Source organism: Protopterus annectens, chromosome 1.part2, assembly GCF_019279795.1.
Source record: "Protopterus annectens isolate FY-2018-M chromosome 1.part2, PAN1.0, whole genome shotgun sequence".
Lineage (NCBI taxonomy): Eukaryota > Metazoa > Chordata > Ceratodontiformes > Protopteridae > Protopterus > Protopterus annectens.
This window is the reverse complement of record NC_056727.1, coordinates 548,530,847-548,544,313: the sequence shown is the minus strand read 5'-3', so window position 1 is coordinate 548,544,313 and position 13,467 is coordinate 548,530,847. Positions and strand designations below refer to the sequence as shown.

At 45.7% G+C, this 13,467-nt stretch overlaps 1 protein-coding gene across 5 annotated transcripts in view; it reads right to left on the bottom strand.

Moving 5' to 3' along the window:
- Nucleotides 1-13,467, bottom strand: part of MAP4K3 (mitogen-activated protein kinase kinase kinase kinase 3) — a 2,472,041-nt gene that overhangs the window by 519,739 nt on the left and 1,938,835 nt on the right. The gene's annotated exons all lie outside the window — the stretch shown is intronic.

Here is a 13,467-nt window from a genome sequence, read left to right as displayed (position 1 = left end):
GGGGAAAGAGGGGAAAATAGCTGCTGCATTTTGGGTTTGAAGAGGAGGCAAAAAGGTTACAGCATGGCTGGCACCAACGGCTGAAAATGTCCGCCGCCACACGGGTTGAGAGACTACTCGTGAGGATGAAGAATGCATCTGTCAGTCTGTCCGCAATCACGTTGGAGCTCCCTGGGATATACGTTGCAATCAGAAAGCAGTTGGAAGCTATTGCCCACTGCTAGATTTGCATGTCTTCGCGACATAGGGGGGTAAGAGTTGGTCCCTCCTTGTTTATGTACCAGACCACGGACATGTTGTCTGACTCGACAGCAATCGTTCCAGACGGAAGGAGTGGATGAAAAGAGTACAGTTGTGTACACTTACCATAAATGTAGATGTTCAAGTGCATTCACTGTTTCAGTCATCACATTTGGGGTTATCTGCTTGAAGTAGCCCTCAGTCAGCCTGATTAACAAAGTCTTGGGTCCTGCGTTGGTTGCTGTCCGTTCTTCCATGACGTCAGGTCGTCAGGGATATAAAACATGCAGCCGACACCATTACATCAGTTTTTCTTGCCCCAGATGTCAGGTGCCCCCCTAATGGGAAGCAATTAAATCTATAAATATACAAGGTTCTACCTCCAACAAAAAAGCAAATACACCAAAAAGCTTTTGAGCACAGTAAAGGATAGTAGAGGTATAGCCGAAAGAAGAAAGGGGGCTGGAGGGAGGGTAACCAGGACTGCAACAGTGAATACACTCGAACATCTACATTTATGGTAAGTGCACGCAACTGTACTATGTTCTTCGTGTTTCACTAGTGCAGTCATCACATTTGGGTAGATTCCCAAAGCTAAGGATGGGAGGAGGAATTTAGATAGCATTAGGACCAGCTAAAAGGCCCTGCAAGAATGCAGTAGCAAAGCCAGCTCTGTATTTAGAGAAAATTGGAAGATGGTAATGCTTGGTGAAAGTATGCACAGAAGTCCAGGTAGCAGCTTCTAGGATGTCCCTGGTAGGGATGCCTCTGAGAAAGGCTGTAGAGGTAGATGCAGCCATGGGTAAGTGGGGTCTGATCCCCTGTGGGATAGGTTTTCCATGGTGCTTGTAGCAGAAATGAATGCAATGGCCTATCCATTTAGAAATGGTTTGCTTTGAAATAGCCTTCCCCTCTGCCCCTGCAGCAAATGCCACCAGCAGTTGGTCAGATTTCCTTTGAGGTTTAGTCCTGTCCAGGTAGGATCTAACTTGTCTGTCCACATCTAAGGAGTGCAGTATCCATTCCTCTTTGTTCTGTGGATTAGGAAAAGAAGGTTGGCAAATGAATGGACTGATTAAGGGCCACACTGGATACCACCTTGGGCATGAAGGAGGAATTGGTGCTGAGGGACACCCTGTCCACATGAAAGATGATGAAAGGCTCCACTGCCATGAGCGCCTGTAATTCAGATACCCTTCTTGCTGAAGGAATTGCTAAAGGGAAAGCTGTTTTCCAAGAAAGTAATTTTAAGTCTGCAGTGGCAACTGGCTCGAAAGGAGGAAGGGTGAGCTTTTCCAATACAAAGTTAAGGTCCCAGGTTAGAGTTGGAGCTCACCTGTGTGTTTGTAGATTTTTGGCCCCTCTGAGGAACTGAGAGAAGAGGGGAGATTCTGTGTTAGAATGAGATGAAATGGCTGAGGCGTGAATTTTGATGGAGGAGAAAGACAGGCCCTTGTGAAGCATCTCAGTTAAGTATTGTAAAATCTGATGTAAATTGGGCACTGCTGTGCTCATCCCTTGAGATTGGTTCCAGGCACAGAATGTTTTCCATTTTTCAGCATAAGATTTTCTAGTACTAGGCCTCCTTGCCTCTAAAATGATATCCATCACTGGTTTACTGAGAGATGGTAAAGGAGAGATTAGGTAATTAGCCAGGCTGCTAGGTTCAGTGTTTGAAGCTGAGGGTGTAGAATCTGGTTCTCCTGCTGAGACAATAGGGTAGGAGTCTGAGGCAGGTGTCATAAGGCCAACAGTGACACACTGCGCAAGAGGGGGTGCCAGTGTTGGCGTAGCTAGTCTGGTGCAATCAAAAACGTCCTTGGTTTGTCTTGCTTTATCTTTAGTAGTACTTTGGAGAGCAAAGGCAGAGGGAGAAAGGCATAAACTGATTGTTTTTTCCAGCCGAAGGACAGAGCATCCACTTTCCAAGCTTGTTTGTGGGGAGTCCTTGTGCAACATTTGTCCAATTGATAGTTCTGGGGGGAGGCAAACAGCTCTATATCTGGGCTCCCCCATTTGCTTGTCAACATGTTGAAAATCCTTAGTTCCAGTTTCCACTCGTGTGGGTCCATGAGGTTTCTGTTTAGTTCGTCTTCAGTGTATTTAGTTTTCCTGGCAGGAATTGAGCTTGTAGATGCACTTGGCAGCTGAGGGCTGTGTTCCACAATGCCATAGCTAGTCTGCAGAGGGGGTAAGAAGGTGTACCCCCTGCTTGTTTATGTACCACAACAGTGGTGTTGTCAGTCTTTACCATTAATTGTCCTGGAAGAATGTTGACCTTGAAGGCTGTCAGAGCATTCTGTATAGCCAACATTTCTTTTTGATTGATATGCAGGTGCATTTGACTTGGGTTCCATTTGCCCTGAATGCACTTCCCTGCCAGGTGAGCCGCCCATGCATAATCTGATGTGTCTGTTGTTAGGGTTTGGGCAGCAGGAGGTGGTGTGAATGGTAGTCCCTTGTTTTGGTGGCAGGCCTCTGCCCACCAAAGAAACTCTATGCGTAGGCAAGGAATGATAGGAATCATTGCATCTAGATCTTGAGAATGTGGACACCATAGGTTTTTTAGATATCATTGTAGTTTCCTCATATGCAGTCTTGCATATGGAATTAGAAGAATGCAGGAGGCCATGAACCCCAAGGCTTGTAGTATTTGCCTTGTAGATAGCAGGGTTTTTGTGGCCACTTGTTTGAAGTAGGTTGTCAAAGAAATGTGTTTCTTTGGCATGAGGAAAGCCATCTGGGAAGTTGTATTCAAGCTTGCTCTCAGGAATATAATTTGTTGACAGGGTACCAGGTGTGATTTCTTTTCGTTTATGGTGTGCCCCAGACAAGTTAGCACCCTTTGTAGAAAGGCCAGATGATTCAAAAGTATGTCCCGGCTTTCTGCCTGAATTAAACAATCGGCCAGGTATGGGTATATTTGAATATTTTTTTGCTTGCAAAATGCAATGACTGGGGCTAGGCACTTTGTGAATAACCTGGGTGCAGTAGATAAGCCAAAAGGCAGTGCAGAGAACTGGTAATGATTGTAGCTTGCTTTGAAGCGGAGGTATCTTCTGCAAGATTCCCTGACTGGGATGTGCAGGTATGCTTCCTTTAAATCGAGTGTTACCATCCAGGCATCTTTTCCTAGCATAGGAAGCAACCGGTGAAGAGTCAGCATCTTGAATTTTGGAATCACCAAAAAAGTGTTTAGAGTAGACAGGTCCAGAATAGGACGCCATGAATTGTCTTTTCTGGGTACCAGAAAAAGTCTTGAGTAGAAACATTGTCCTTTTTCCTCTTCTGGTACAGCTTGAATAGCCTTTATGTTTAAAAGAGTGAGTATTTGCTTTTGAGTCTCTGCCCGCTGATTTGGGGGTAGATGCAGACAACCTTTTGGCATTGGTAATGTGTGGAAGTGAAATTTGTATCCTTGGGACACTATATTTAAAACTCATTTGTCTTGGGTAAAGAGTTCCCAGTTTTTGGCCTGCAGACCAATCTTTGCCCCTAAAGGAGCATTCAGTTGAGAAGTGCTTGGAAGTTTTAAAATCAAGTGATCGAGACAGTTTTCCATAGGGGGTGTCTTACTACTTCCAGATTTGGAAATGGAACCCCCCCACTGCTTAGTCTTGTGCGTAACCTGGGACTGAAACCTGGGGTCTCTGCTGTGTCTGGGTTTGGATTGAGAAAGCCTGGAAGGGTCCAGAAAGGACCAATTCTTAGAGGGCCAATGCCTACTAAACCTTGGAGGCTGAACTTGTAAGAAATTTTTACCAGTTTGCATAGATTTAGCTTTATCTTCCATTGTTTTAAGAACTTCCTCAGCTTTGTTGCCAAACAGGTGGTCCTGATTTAAGGGAATATCCAACAGTTTCGCTTTAACATGATCAGGCAAAGATTGTTCCTTAAGCCAAGCATGCCTTTTGAGTACAGACCCAGTGACAGCAGCCCTGCAAGAGGCCTCTAATGAATCAAACCCACATTGCAAAGTACGTTTCCCAACCTGTTCAGCAGAATGCATTAAATCCTGTAGTTCCTTATTTTCCTCACAGTTAGGAATCAACATCATTTTCTGTTTAAGCAATCCAATAATATGTTGTTGAAACTTTAACATATGAAATTGACAGTTTAAAGCCCTAATGGCCAAGGTTGCAGAAGTGTAAACCTTCTTACCCCATCTATCCAGCGCCCTGGAGTCTCTACCAGAAGGGGTAGGGTTTTGGCAGTAGAAGCCTTAATGCCCTTGGGTCCCTGTGAAATAGTCTCTGGATCCGCAATAGGATTTTTAAAAAGGAACTTGTGAGAATCAGGAACCCTGTAATATCTGTCAAGTTTTCTGGGAGCAGGAGGCAAAGAATCAGGGGCCAAACTAGATTCCGAAAAGGCATCATCAACAATGTCTAGTACAGGAGGTGTAGCTAAAGGCCTATGTTGAGGCAGGAGTAAGAAATCCCTAAGCCTCTTTTTCGAATCAGAAAAATCCTGGCTTTCCCAGTGGAAATGCTCCCTTAGAGTGTGCAAGGTTTCACCAAAAGAAAAATCCTCTGGAGTGGAAGCAGAGGGAATAGAGTCCTCTGCATCAGAATCCTCACAAGTAGATAAGGGTAAATCCAGATCATCAGAAGAATCAGAAAAATCAGAATCCTGGTCAGAAGATTCATAAACAAATTCAGTCCTAGGTCTCTTAGAAGAGGGTGGTTGGCTTCCCCTGATTAAAGTTATAAGGTTTTCAGCCATTCTTATCATTTGTTTTTTACGCATAGAGGCCTGAGCATGCGGCCTAGGCATCGGTTTTCTAGTTATGGTTCGAGGTTTAGGCCTTAAAGAAGATGGAGGCGTTGGTTTAATATGCAAGTCCATAGGCCTGAATACACCCTCAGAAGCCGGTGCCTACACAGCGGCTCCGGACCCATCCAAGGTAGAGACATCTGCAGGTTCCACAGTTGAAGCATCTCGCGGCATACCAGACTCTGAATGGTTCTCAATAGAGGCCTGCGAATCAGAAGTAGCGGGTATCAGGGGCTGCGAAAGCGCCGGAGTACCAGCGAACTGGCTTAGGAGAAGCGTCGATGGCAGCTTTGGACCTAAGCAGCCTGTCTCTGTCTTTATCTTTGCAGTTTTTTTGGAATGCCGGTAGTTGGATGGCTTACCGATGACATTTCTGGATAACTGAACCGAGAAGCAAAATATTTAGAGGCGAAAATATACCGACAATGGATAGTGCGTTGATTAAATAAGGCACAAAATCGACAGCAAGGTACGTCGTGGTCAAGGAAGGCCTAGGCAAGGAATACAGTACGAATGAAAATCTTTGTGAGGTCTTTGCTTTCCACAAGAAATGCAATTATTAACTTTTACTGACATCGGTAAGGAGTAAAAAAAAAGTTTCCAAAATAGGGTACTTAGCTTTAGTTGAAGACTTCAATTCTGAAACTCAAAAATTAAATTTCAGGAGTCGGACGACAGGCACTTGCGAACTGCTTCTGCTTTAGGCATCGCACGGCAAGAATGACTGATGTAATGGCGTCGGCTGCATGTTTTATACCCCTGATGACCTGACGTCATGGAAGAAGGGACAGCAACCGACGCAGGACCCAAGACTTTGTTAATCAGGCCGACTGAGGGTTACTGCAAGAAAATAACCCCAAATGTGATGACGGCGATAGTGAAACACGAAGAACATCTACAATGCCAATAGCACTGCTCTTAACTCCAGGACATTGATATGCAAACTGACCTCTACATTGGACCACTTGCCTTGGACTGACTTTCCCTGGAAGTGGCCCCCACCCCATCAGGGAAGCATCCGTGGTCACCGTGGCGCTGGGCTGTGGAACTTGGAAGGGGCGACACCAAAGATTTTCGTCTGTACTCATCCACCAGAGATCTTGTTTGCAAATGTTGGTAATGAGAATCTGTGAACTCGGGGGGTGAAGATTGGGTATCCACTGGGCCTGAAAGAGCCATTATAGTAATCTCATGTGTACTCTAGCTAAGGAAACTATGGGGATGGCTGCAGCCATAGATCTCAAGGCTTGGAGGATTTCCCTTGCAGACACCTTGCTTTACCAGAGTATCACTTGAACTTGTGCCCTTAGTCTCTGAAGCCTGTGGAGAGGAAGTGAGATCAGGCTTGACTGGGTGTTGAATATTGCCCCTATGAATTCCAGTTGTTGTGATGGTTGAAGATTTGATTTCTCCTAATGTATGGTGATGCCTAATGACTCCGCTAGAGCCAGTATGCAGCGGAGGGCCTTGACCAGAAGATGCTTGGTGGGGGTGGAGAGGAGCCAATAGTCTAGGTTTGGAAACACCTGGAATCCCTGAAGTCTCAGATGAGCTGTTACAACTGCAAGACATTTCGTGAACACTCTGGGGGCCGTTGAGAGACAGAAAGGCAGGGCTCTGAACTGGTAGTGATTGGCTCCCAACCAGAAGTGAAGGAGGCTCCTGGAGCACTTGGCCATCTTGATATGGTAATGCGCATCCCGGAGATCTAATGAGCACATCCACACACCCTCCCGCAGAAAGGGGAGGATGAATTGAATCGTGACCATGCGCAACTTGGTCTGAACTACCGATTTGTTTAGTTGGCTGAGATTCAGAATGGGCCTAGAGTCCCCTGTTTTCTTTGGCACCAAAAAGAATCTTGAGTAGAACCCTGACTGATCTGGGGGGACAGTACAGTTTTGTACCTACCATAAATGTAGATGTTCGAGTGTTCACCCTGCTGCAATCATCACACTTGGGTTATCCTGCCGTCAGGCGGTCCCGCAGTCGGCACAAATTCCAAAGTCTTGGTCTGGCGTTGGTTGCGGTCGCTTCTTCCCTGACGTCAGTGCGGCAGGGGTATTTAAGAGGCATCTGACGCCATTTTCTTCAGTTTTTCTTGCCCCAGATGTCAGGTGCCCCCAATAGGTAGGCAAAATATATATAGATATATATATATATATATATATATATATATATATATATATATGGTTATATAAAAATCAAACAAAACCATTGGGCGCAAGCAAATACACCACAGAGGTAGTATAGGAAGAAGTGGTAGAGATAAGTTCAGCTAGTTCAGAGGGGATGGAGGGAGGGTAACCTGGACTGCAGCAGGGTGAACACTCGAACATCTACATTTATGGTAGGTACAAAACTGTACTATGTTCATCGTGTTACCCTGCTGCAGTCATCACACTTGGGTTGAATCACAAAGCTAAGGATGGGAGGTGGAATCAAACAGTGTTAGAAGAAGCTAGTAGGCCCTGCAGAATTGCAGTGGCAAAACCAGCTCTAGTCAGACTATAGAGGTAAATTATAGTGTTTGGTGAAGGTGTGCACTGAACTCCAAGTAGCAGCTTCCAGAATGTCCTTGGTTGGCACTCCCCTGAGAAAGGCTGCTGATGTAGCTGTAGCCCTGGTGGAGTGGAACCTAATGTTAGCAGGTACTGGTTTCCCATGATGTGTTTAGCAGAAACGTATGCAATGTCCTATCCATTTTGAAATGGTCTGTTTTGAGATAGCTTTTCCTTGTGATCCTGTAGCATAGGCTACAAAAAGCTGGTCAGTTTTTCTGAAAGCCTTAGTTTTATCCAAGTAGTAACGTAATTGCCTGTGAATGTCCAAAGAGTGCAGGAGTCTTTCTCCTTTGTTCTGGGGATTTGGGAAGAAGGTGGGCAAGTGAATGGTTTGGTTTAGGGCCACACTGGATACCACCTTTGGCATAAAGGAAGGATTAGTTCGTAAAGAGACTCTGTCTTGATGAAAAATGATGAAAGGTTCCACTGCCATTAGTGCCTGTAGCTCTGAGACTCTTCTAGCTGAGGTTATTGCTAGTAGTAGGGCAGTTTTCCATGAAAGAAATTTTAAATCATCTGAAAAAGCTGGTTCAAAGGGCGGCAGTGTAAGCTTTTCCAGAACAAAGTTGAGATCCCAAGTAGGTGTTGGAGCTCTCCTTGGTGGTCTTAAGTTTTTAGCCCCTCTGAGGAACTGTCTTAGGAGTGGATGTGAAAATAAAGGAGGATCCGTGCTGTAATGCGCTGAAATTGCTGAGGCGTGGATCTTAATAGATGAAAAGGAAAGTCCTTTGTGTAACATCTCAGTCAAATATTGTAGAATCTGAGGGATGCTTGGATCAAGGGGCGGTTTAGGCCTTTAGCCTGGTTCCAGGTGCAAATTCTTTTCCATTTGTCTGAATAGGTTTTCCTGGTGCTGGGCCTCCTGGCCTCCAGAATGACATCCATAACAGCTTTGGATAAAGGTGTTGGTTGGTTGTTTAGGTAATTTGCCATGCAGCCAGGTTTAAAGTCTTGAGCTGGCTGTGTAGAATCTGTGTCTCGCTGGGTGAGCAGGTGAGGAATTTGTGGCAAAATCCTTGGTGGGCCGTGGGCCATATTCCTTAAAATTGGATACCAATGTTGGAGTGGCCAGTCTGGTGCAACAAGTATCATTTGTGGCCTCTCTAATCTGACTTTCAGCAGTACCTTTGCTAGATGAGGCAGTGGAGGGAAGGCATAAACTGTTAATGTTTTCCAACTGAATGAGAGGGCGTCCACTTTCCAAGCTAGTGGATGGAAGGTCCTTGTGCAAAATTTTTGAAGTTGGTGGTTGTGGGGGCTTGCAAACAGATCTATGTCTGGGCGTCCCCATCTTTGAACTATCATTGCAAATACTTGTGGATCTAGTTTCCATTCGTGTGGATCCATGATGTTTCTGCTTAGGTCGTCTGCCAATGTGTTTTTCTTTCCTGGCAGGAATTGTGCTTGTAATTGAACCTGGTAAGAGAGTGCAGTGTTCCACAAGGTCATTACTTGCCTGCATAGAGGGTAGGAATGTGTGCCCCCTTGCTTGTTTATGTACCACATAACTGTGGTATTGTCCGTCTTTATTAGTAGTTGTCCTGGGTGTAGAAGGTCCTTGAAAGCTGTTAGGGCATTCTGCACTGCTAGCATTTCTTTTTGATTGATATGCAGGTGTCTCTGATCTGTAGTCCATTTGCCCTGAATGCGCTTCCCTGCCATGTATGCTCCTCAGGCATAGTCCGATGCATCTGTTGTCATAGTTTGCCTGGCTGTGGGTAAGGTGAAAGGCTGACCCTTGTTGAGGTGGCATGCCTGTGCCCACCATAGAAATTCCTGTTGAAGGCAGGGAATGAGTGGTATCATTGTCTCCAAGCTGCAGCTGTGCTTAGTCCATACACTTTTCAGGTACCATTGTAATTTCCTCATATGCAGTTTTGCAAATGGTATTAGAAGAATGCAAGATGCCATGAATCCCAAGGCCTGCAGAATTTTTCTTGCAGGGAGTTGGCTCTTTGTTGCCATTATTTTGAAATATTGAAACAGCTGTCGTTGCTTGTCTGGCGTGAGGAAAGCCATCTGGGCTGTTGTATTCAAGCTGGCACCCAGGAATATTATGTTTTGTGAGGGTACTAGTTCTGATTTCTTTTCGTTTACTGTGTATCCTAAGCAACTTAGAAGGTGTTTGACAAATGCCAGATGCTTTAAAAGAATGTCCTTGCTTTCTGCTTGAATAAGGCAGTCATCCAGGTATGGGTATATTTGAATTCCTCTTTGTCTGCAGTATGCAATTACTGGTGCCAGGCATTTTGTGAATACCCTGGTCGCAGTAGATAAGCCAAAGGGCAGTGCAGAGAATTAATAATGGGTTGAACCTGCAATGAAGCGGAGGTATCTTCTGCAATTTTGTCTGATAGGGACATGCAGGTATGCCTCCTTGAGGTCCAAAGTGACTAGCCAAGCATTCTTGCCCAGCATGGGAAGAAGCTGCTGTAGTGTTAGCATCTTGAATTTTGGTACTTGCAGATAGGTGTTCAGAATTGAAAGATCCAGAATGGGACTCCATGCTTTGTCCTTTCTTGGGACTAGGAAGAGTCTTGAGTAAAAACCTTGCCGTTGCTCCTGTGCAGGTACCTGTTGAATGGCTTTCATGTTCATGAGAGCTATAATTTGTTTTTGTGCCTCTGCCCATTGATTTGGTGGCAGGGTTTGTCATTCCTTTGATCCTTGGTAAGGTATGAAAGTGGAATCTGTGTCCTTGGGAGACAATGTTTAGAACTCATTTGTCTTTTGTGATGATGTGCCAGCTGTCTGCAAAAAATGCTAGTTTTCCCCCCCAAGGGAGTTGCCAGGATATATTTGCTTGGTAGTTTGAGGATAGAGTCATTGTGTTTGTCTTCTGCTAGCCTGGGGCCTGTCTTCTCCTCCATTCTGGGTAGCAGAAGCCCATTGGTGAGGTTTGTAAGGGCCCTGTGACTGGCCTCTGCCCCTTGGGTGTCTGTATTTGCCCCTCTGTGATCTGTCTGAAGCTGGAAAGGACCAGTTTTTTGTTGGCCAATTTCTGCTGAAATGAGGGGGTTGTACCTGCAAAAAATCCTTGACCGTTTGCATAGACTTTGCCTTATCCTCCATTTTCTTTAAAACCTCTTCTGCTTTGACACCAAATAATACATCCTGCTGTAAAGGTGCATCCAATAATTTTGCTTTAACATGATCTGGTAGGGTTTGTTCTTTTAACCAAGCATGTCTACGTATGACAGCCAGTAACAGCTGCTCTACAGGAAGCTTCCAATGAATCAAATCCGCATTGCAAGGTATGTTTGCCCACCTGTTCAGCTGCATGCAACAGATCCTGCATTTCCTTGAATTCAGGCTGTTCTGAATGTGTGCTCATGTTTTGTTTTAACTGAGACATCAGGAATTGTTGATATTTCAGCATGTGAAACTGGCAATTTAATGCTCATGACCATAGCCAGAGTTGCTGAGGTGTAAATTTTCTTTCCCCATCTAAGGCTCTGGAATCCCTTTCAGAGGGCACAGGATTTTTAGCCATAGAAGCTTTTGCTCCCTTAGGACCCTGGGAAATTGTTTCTGGGTCAGCTACAGGGCTTTTATAAAGGAATTTGTGTGAGTCAGGTACTCTGTAGTATCTGTCTGGTTTGGCTGGAGCAGGAGGTAGAGAGTCTGGATTTAAACTAGACTCCAAGTAAACATCATCCACAATATCTAAAACAGGAGGGATAGCAAGAGGTCTGTGCTGGGGTAGTAAAAGGAACTCTCTGAGCCTTTTCTTAGAATCTGAGTAATCCTGGCCTTCCCAGTGGAAATGTTCCCTCATGGTATGCAAAGTTTCCCCAAAGGAGTAGTCTTCAGGGGGAGAAGCCGAGGGAATGGAATCTTCAGCCTCAGAATCCTCATAAGGTGGAAAAGTGTAATCCTGTTCCTCAGAAGAATCTGAGGAGAGAGAAACCTGGTCAGAGGATGCATAATCCTCCTCTTGTCTTAGTCTTTTATCAGGAGGGGGATGGGAACCCCTGATAAGGGTAATTAAATCTTCAGCCATCTTAAGCATCTGTTTCTTAGGCATGGGGCCTTGAACTGTAGCCTGAGGTACAGTTTTCTTTGGTTTTAAAGGAGTTTTAAGTTTAGCATAAGATTTAATGGTGAGTGTAGTCGGTCTGAATACACCTTCTGCAACCGAAGGTGTTTGCGTTGCACCGGTGTCTAGTTCTGCTCCAGTGTCAGTAGAAGGCTGCGTCGGCCTAGTGGACTCCGCTTGGGAATCCGCAGCTGTCTGGGGTTCCAGTTCTGCAGTCGTCAGGGGCTGCGTAGGCACCTCACTGAAAACCGGCGAAAGGCCCAACTGAGGCCTCGGTGTCTGGCTTATTCCTAGGCTGCCTGTCCTTATCCTTGCGTTTTTTATGAGTGGTGGTCGTCGGCTGCTCCGACGGCATGATATAATTAAATTTCCTATCAAAGTAATGCTGTGCGAAGTCAAAACGGCGTTTGATAGTTCGTTTATTAAACCTAGCGCAAAACCGACAAGCTGTGACATCGTGGTCTGGGCCTAGGCAAGGAATACAATAGGAATGGAAGTCCTTATGAGGTATTTGCTTCCCACAAGAAATGCAATTGTTAACTTTTTCTGACATTGAACTGAGGCAAGAAAATGTTCCCCAATGGGGTACTTAGCTTTAATGAAGACTTCGGACTGAAATTCAAATCGAAAATCTCAGGTGTCGGCCGACCGGCACTTGCGAACTGCTTCTGCTTCGGGCACCGTGCGGCAGGAAAGACTGAAGAAAATGGCGTTGGATGCCTCTTAAATACCCCTGCCGCACTGACGTTAGGGAAGAAGCAACAGCAACCGACGCCGGACCAACACTTTGGAATTCGGGCCGACTGCGGGACCGTCTGATTGCAGGATAACCCAAGTGTGATGACTGCAGCAGGGTAACACGATGAACATCTGTTGGATGGCTCATTTTTGACATAGCTTTTGTATTTCAGAAGCTGCCTCCTCCCTTTGACTGGGTGGAACATTGGTAAGGGATTTTGGAGGTCTTGGATTAGCTATTAGGGGAATATGGTAGCCTCTGGTAATGATTCTCTGCACCCACTGATCGTTCCTAATGGACAGCCAGGCAGCTTGGTGCAGAGTAAAATGCGCCCCAACTGTTTCCAGAGGAAAGCAATCAGGCAGGGCCTCAGGAGTGCTGATATGGTCTAACTGAGAAGGAATCTCTGCAGCCCTGGTTCTGGGGACCCCCTCTGCCCCGAAAGAGATGTCTTCCATTACTGGAACCCCCTTTGCCTCTGGAGAAGTCCTCACCACGTGCATCTCAGAAAGTACCTTGAGACTTCTTGTGCCACATCTTTCCGCTCCTCTGATTCTTGGAGAAGGAGTGCTGAGGTTTGGAAAAGCGTAGGCCAATGGCAGACAAGGTCTTCCCGTCTTGCTCACACCTGGCTAATGTATCCTTGACCTTAGCACCGAACAGAGCAGATGGCTCGATAGGGGCATTTAAAAAGTAAGACTTGAAGGAGTCTGCGAGGTCGCAAATGTGCATCCAGGCGTGGCGTCTCATGACTACGCCTGCACCCGCAGCTCTAGCTGCTCCTTCGGTTGCGTGTGACAGCAACCTCATGGATGAATTAGATATGGATTCTAGGGTGACAAGCTGGGAATCACCTTTATCTCGTGCTCCAGCTGATACTTGGCCTGCAAGAGTTCCGGAGAGATCGGAGATAAAATCTCTCTGGAGCCCCGTAAAATGTGCCAGGAAGTTCAGTGACCTAACTGAGGCAAAGACTCGCTTCCCTAACCTGTCCACTGTCTGGGACTCTCTGTTGGGTGGGTGAACAACAGGACTCTCTTCTGCAAGGTCCTTTTTTGTGGCTGCCGCCACCACCATAGTGTTCACTGGCAAACCTCTGGACCAATGGG